Source organism: Ahaetulla prasina, chromosome 1 (assembly GCF_028640845.1).
Source record: "Ahaetulla prasina isolate Xishuangbanna chromosome 1, ASM2864084v1, whole genome shotgun sequence".
NCBI lineage: Eukaryota > Metazoa > Chordata > Lepidosauria > Squamata > Colubridae > Ahaetulla > Ahaetulla prasina.
Window position 1 is genome coordinate 135,079,519 of NC_080539.1, and position 6,000 is coordinate 135,085,518.

The following is a 6,000-nucleotide window of genomic DNA, read 5'->3' on the forward strand; positions in this document are numbered from 1 at the left end:
ATGTCTTCCTCGGGCTGCTTCTGCCTTCGCGCAAGAGGAAAGGGACGGCCCTCTTCCTCAGCAATAACAAGCCTTTCTCTTCGGGTTTCCCACCGACTCGAGAGAGAGCGGCAGAAAACACAGGCTTGCCCGCTCGCCGGGAGCGGCACCCACCTTGCCCGTCTCCACCTCACCTCTTCCGGATCTGCTCGCTGGCTTCCCCCTCGAAGACGAGCCCAGGCCTCAACCACAGCACCGGCGTGGCGTAACGCGAACATCCGACGCCGGCTCTGCCCCCCGCCCCCCACCCGCCTCACTCCACTCCCGCTTTTCCGGCCGAGCGGCCCTTGTGTTGGGGAAGCGCGTACGAGCCGCCGCCGCCGCCGCCGCCACCGTCGTCGTCGCTGCCACCAACCAGCCGCCACCAACGACCAGAGGCGGCGTGTGCCGTGAGGGCTGGCGAGGGAGTTATGCTCCGCGGGCGACGCTCCGCAGCCAGTGCGGCATCCCCGGGGGGGGGGAGCGGGGGGGGCAGAGAGAGAGAGAGAGAGAGTCTCCCTGGGTGCCGGGCTCGCGACTGCTCCCGCCGCCGCCGCTCCCGCTTTCCCGGAGCTGGAATAGGAGAGCTCGCCGCGGCGGCCTTTCCCCCCCCCCCACTCTATCCCCCTCCCCGCGCGCCTCTCGTTTCCCGGCTGGAGCGCCCCCTGCTGGGCCGTGGGCGGGACGGCTGGAACCAACCGAAGGGCTGCTGCTGCTGCTACCTCTGGCCGGCCAGCAAAACAGAGAGAGAGAGAAAAAAAAGCGGGGGATGCAAATTTAAAAAAAAAAAAAAAAGCTGGCAGGCCGACGCTTTCTGAGGGACCTTATGGGGCACCTCTTCCTTCCCTACCGCCGCTACCGCCGCTCTGGGGATGCTGAAGGACGAACGGAGGGTGGTGGTGGTGGTGGAGGCGTTGACTTACGTGCGATGCTCCCTGGCCCGAAAGAGTTTCTCCTCCCGGTGAATTCCTGGGAAGGGCTGGAAGAAGCAAGCCAGTTGCTGCCGCGGCTTCCAGAAGCGGTCAGGCGCCGCGCCTCTCCAGGGCCGGTTTACGCTCCCAGTTTAGAGAGAAATACTTGCCTCGCCGAGTCTTTCCTTCGAGCCTCAGGGACGTGAAAAGTCCCCGAAAGCGACGAAAATTAAACATGTAGAACAATCCAGCCTTAAAGCGAATCCCCAAGTTCTCCTGGGAATCGCGGGCGTGTGAAAACCAGAAGGTGAATTCTCAAAAGGTGAATTTCAGAGGAAGCAGGACGATTTCTCCGGGTATCACTAGAAAGCCAGCTAATCTCAGGACCAAGAGTCCACTCTTTCTTCAAAGGCTTGTTATCTTGAATTTAAAAAACAAACAAACCTTGAGGAATGTGACCCTCAAATAACCAGCAGTTTATGTAATCAAGATGTAGTACCAAAAACAAAAAACAAAAAAACCCTGTGGCAGATGAAGAGTGCGGTATTACCTCATATTTTTTTAATGGGAACGATTAAACTTCAGCTTCCAAAACAAGTTCTGGCATATGTGTATATTTCGAGCTGTTCAGATGGCTTGCATACAGTTTTTTTTAAAATAGGGCAGTAATTGCATTGCACATCATTATAAAAGAGTAATTCTAGTTATGTTAATAATATGGGTGTGTTATGTGATCCTTTAAGCCTGTTCATGGCAATCAAGTACATTATTTCAGAAACCGTGTAAGTTCTTCATATTACAAATAAGCGGAGAAATAGTGACTTGCTTTAGCATTCTTCCTAAGTAGCTAAAATAACATAGAGGAAAAAGCAATGGAGTGAAAATGATAAGCGCTGCTTTGAATTGGAAATAATGCAAATTTTATTTTATTTATTTTATTTTATTTTATTTATTTATTTGTCATAACAATATATACAAGCATTGCATAAAGGGTTATATAATATATGAACGTATATATGAGGAGAAACGAGGTACTATAAACATATATATACATAGGGGAAGAAACAATAGGACAGGAACGGTAGACACATTTGTGCTCTTATGCACGCCCCTTAGAGTCCTCTTAGGAAAGTGGTGAGGTCAACCGTGGACAGTTTTTGAGTAAAGCCTTTGGGGTTATGAGAAGAAACCACAGAGTCAGGTAATGCATTCCAAGCATATACAATTCTGTTACAGAAATCGTGTTTTCTGCAATCTAAACTGGAGCGATTGTCATTGAGTTTAAATCTGTTGGTAGCTCTTGTGATATTGTTATTGAAACTAAAAAAGTCATTGACAGGAAGGACATTACAACGGATGATTTTATATGCTAAATCCAGATCCTGTCGAAGGCGACGAAGTTCCAAGTTTTCAAGACCCAAATAGAAGGTCATGTTAGAAACTGGAGCTTTTATTGAAAAATATTTGTGATGACCAGTGTAAATTTGTTCCAATTGTGAATTGATTCCTTGTGAGTGACATAACCTAAAGTGAATAACTGAGATGGAATAAATTTAGGAAGATGTACTTACTGGTCTTCAAAGTGTGATAGATTTTATAGTAGTGTCACTTTAGAAAGCCAATCCAAAGACACTGGGAAATCCAATCAAGGTGTTTCAGTGAATTTGCACTTCAGTTTAAACAACACGTAGGTTCCCTCAATTCCTATATTTCAGTTTTTCATTTTTTTTAATGACTTTGCTATATAAATGTTTTCCAATTCTGATGTAAATACGGTAAATGGGATTTTTTTTCCTGGTTCCAAGATCTTTGTTATATGTTATTATTAGCTACCATCAGTTTGTACCAAACATATGGATAGGTTTTTTTTAAAATGGAAATCATGTGGGCTAAATGGAGATCTCCATACAAAAGAATGAGTTTGAACAAACACCACTCTGCTTTTGGTTTAGTTCAAAAAGTGGCATTGGCCTCAATGAGAGTTTTTGTCTATGTACAAAATAATAAGTCATCTGGTGTTGGATTCTGTTAAAAACAGTTGTGCACATTAAAATCAATGTGCTGTGTGAACTCAGCCAATGTATTTTATAATTTCAGGCTTGGTGTGTTGTAGTGTGTACTCAGCTTGTGGTTCATGCCTAATGTATGGTTTATCATGTGGGAAAACTCATGATACACTTATTTTTTCAATGGTTTACCAGTCATTTCTTACTTTGGTCACCATTAACATATAATTCCTGTTGGTTTGTGACATATAGAAAATCAAAGCAAAGACAATAACCTGATCTGGATTGAACTATAGTAGATACTGGAACACTGAGTTATCTACCCTGTGATACCCATGTTTCATTGTTACACACGAGTCAGTTATCAAGCATCCTAATATAAATCACCCATGAGGGTGCTATAACGGTCGTAAGTGTGAAAAATGGTCATAAGACCCTTTTTTTCAGTGCCATTGTAACTTCGAACAGTCACTAAACAAACTGTTGTAAATCAGGGACTAGCTGTAGTTTGTTATTGTGAACTCCTGCTTTGAATCTAAAAGGTGAGATAATAAAAATAAAACGAATTGGTATATAAGATAACTTTAACATTAGAAACAAGAAGCATAATAAAGCACATCTTAATTACAATGAATTAATTCTGAAAGATTGTATAGCATTTTTTGCAAAGTAACTTGAAACAAATTGCTTGTTTCAAATTAAGTGTACATAATTAATATGCTTGTTTCATTTTTTAAAAAGCTCATTTCAGAATAACTTGATTCTCATTCTTAAATTCATGTAAGATTCTGGTGTTTTTCTCCTTCAACTAGAAGGAATGATATCAAAGCAGTGTTATACCTAGAATATTCCTGCTGTCTAAAAGGTGAACCTGATAGTTGATTTTCTCCTTTTTTTTTGGTTACCAATATAATCTGCTTCAGTGACTGGAAGATCTTCTTATCTTCCAAAACAGATATGGAAACACCAGATTGCTAAGAATTACAGCATAAATTAAATTATTCCTTCATGGATGGAAAAACCACTTTAATTTTGGGATGACAAATTCTGGATCTAGCTCAGCTCATTAAAAAAAAAAGCATATGTGATAAACATTCTGATAAATACCTTTTCATCATTAATCCTCCATAACAAAATCTATTTCTTTTCATAGCCACTTTTCATATGCTAAAATATTGGCACATCTGCAATATTACGAACATTTATGTGAAATTCCATGTCAAGGGAGTTTATTTCTAAGCAAGTATAAGATTTGAAGAGGCCATTTTGACCATCAAATCCAATTGGTCACTCAATACAGGAACCACATCAAAGCATTTCATAAAAATGGTTGTCCATCCTCTGCTTCCATGCATTCAATGAATAGGAGCTCACTGTGTCTCTGAGTGACATTTCACTATCGAACTGTTCTTGCTGTTAGGAAATATTTCCCGACATTCCTTTGAAATCTGTACTGCTGTAAATTAAATCTGTTATTCTATGCCCTACCTGCTAAAGCAAGAGACAGCAAGTCTTCTGTATGACATCCTAGCAAGTCTTTATGATACATTGACAAAGCCATGCTGACTTCTGTTCCTTTCTGTATTGTTTTCAAGGTGCTTACAAATCAATTATTAAGTGCTCTGGAATCTTCCTAGATTTCAGTATTAAGCTGACTGGTGTGTAATTTGCTGGATGTTCCTCCCTGGATGTTCTTCCTCTACATACCTTCTTTAAAGATAAGGACAGCATTCTTTTTCCTTCATCTCTCTGTCCCTTTACCAATTGTCCAGGATAACTCAGACAAAAGGGTTTGATCAGACCACCAAGTAATTCTTTCAGTACTTTAGAATGTAATTTATTCTAGTTCTGGATTTTTGAACTTCTTTAATGTAAAGATGATTATCTGGCTTTGTTTTTTTTTTACCAATTTCAAGTTTCGAAGTTATTTTTTTATCCTGTTCTTTACAACTTTGTGGTGGAATGTTTAATCTTTCTAAAAAAGACTAGAAAAAAATAGTTAAATAGCTCTACTTTTCTTTGCTATCTGTTCTCATTTCGTTCCTTCATTGGTAAGTGTGCTCAGTGTATAGAAGGGTATTACAAGTAATCATGCATAGCAATGTCACCAGGATAATGCTTTAATATCGGCAGTGTGAACAAAATATCAATCCAATATAAAAATGTTTCTTGCAAGACTACATAGAATTTCACACTGTATAAATATGATCCTACTAATATATCTCTGTTGACTTCCCCCGAGTTAGGGATGTAACTTTATTTGCCTTTGTATTAAGTGACAAAGCAATTAAAGATATAAGTACACTTTGTAGTACTAATAAAAATTAATGTTTCTCCTAATGTTTAAATATTTTTTTTACTCTTCCAGTGAAAACACCTAATGCAGACATTCTTTCTCTGAATCCTAACTTAGAACACTGTTCCATATATGACCCAGCATGAGAATGAGCCACCTACTATTTTGCAAGAACTGAATGGATGAGGAATTTTTGAGAAATGAATTACATTGTCCTCAGTCCACCTGTAATTTGCTGGGAAGGTGAGCTCCTTCTGAGTTTTCTAGCTCTGCATCAAACTTATATTATTGTTTTTCGTCTTTGTTGCTAGAAGCAGGGAAGTCTGGTTTGCTTCCTTAGTTCTATCTAACATAAATATCCCTGTTCCAATTAGCTGAAATGTATTCTGTGAGGTACACCCATTTCCTCAGTCTCTGCCCTTTGCCTTTGATGGCAATCTCATATTCTTATTATATTCTCTCTATATCCTATTTAATACAATAGTGTAATATTAGCCATTTCTCTTTCTTTTGCCCCCTTAATCAGCGGATCTTTGAAACGCTGGCTTTTTCTTTGTTTTTTATTTTATTTTATGCATTTGATTAACACATGTTTAGCCAAGTTGTGGCTGCTTCACTGCTGCCAGGTTGCCACTGCTGTGGTCATGTGATGCTCATTTTGAACATTCCATGACAATTTCCCAGCTACTTGCACAATCCCTTGTTCCTTCCACCAGCAGCAGCCACTTACCTGCCTACTAAGAAGGAAACGGAAGTAATGACAGAATGA

The 6,000-nt window shown here is 40.4% G+C and overlaps 1 protein-coding gene across 3 annotated transcripts in view; it reads right to left on the bottom strand.

Annotated features, from left to right (window-relative positions):
* Window positions 1-1,504, bottom strand: part of FAM135A (family with sequence similarity 135 member A) — a 60,055-nt gene extending 58,551 nt beyond the window's left edge. Inside the window, exon 1 of one of the 3 annotated variants that reach the window (XM_058176474.1) lies at window positions 942-1,504. The gene's annotated coding sequence lies outside the window, so the exon portion shown is untranslated. Of the gene's footprint in view, window positions 1-153; window positions 841-941 lie in introns of those variants that run through there. The other 2 variants (XM_058176456.1, XM_058176464.1) reach the window with 2 other exon arrangements.
* Between the last annotated feature and the right edge of the window lie 4,496 nt (window positions 1,505-6,000).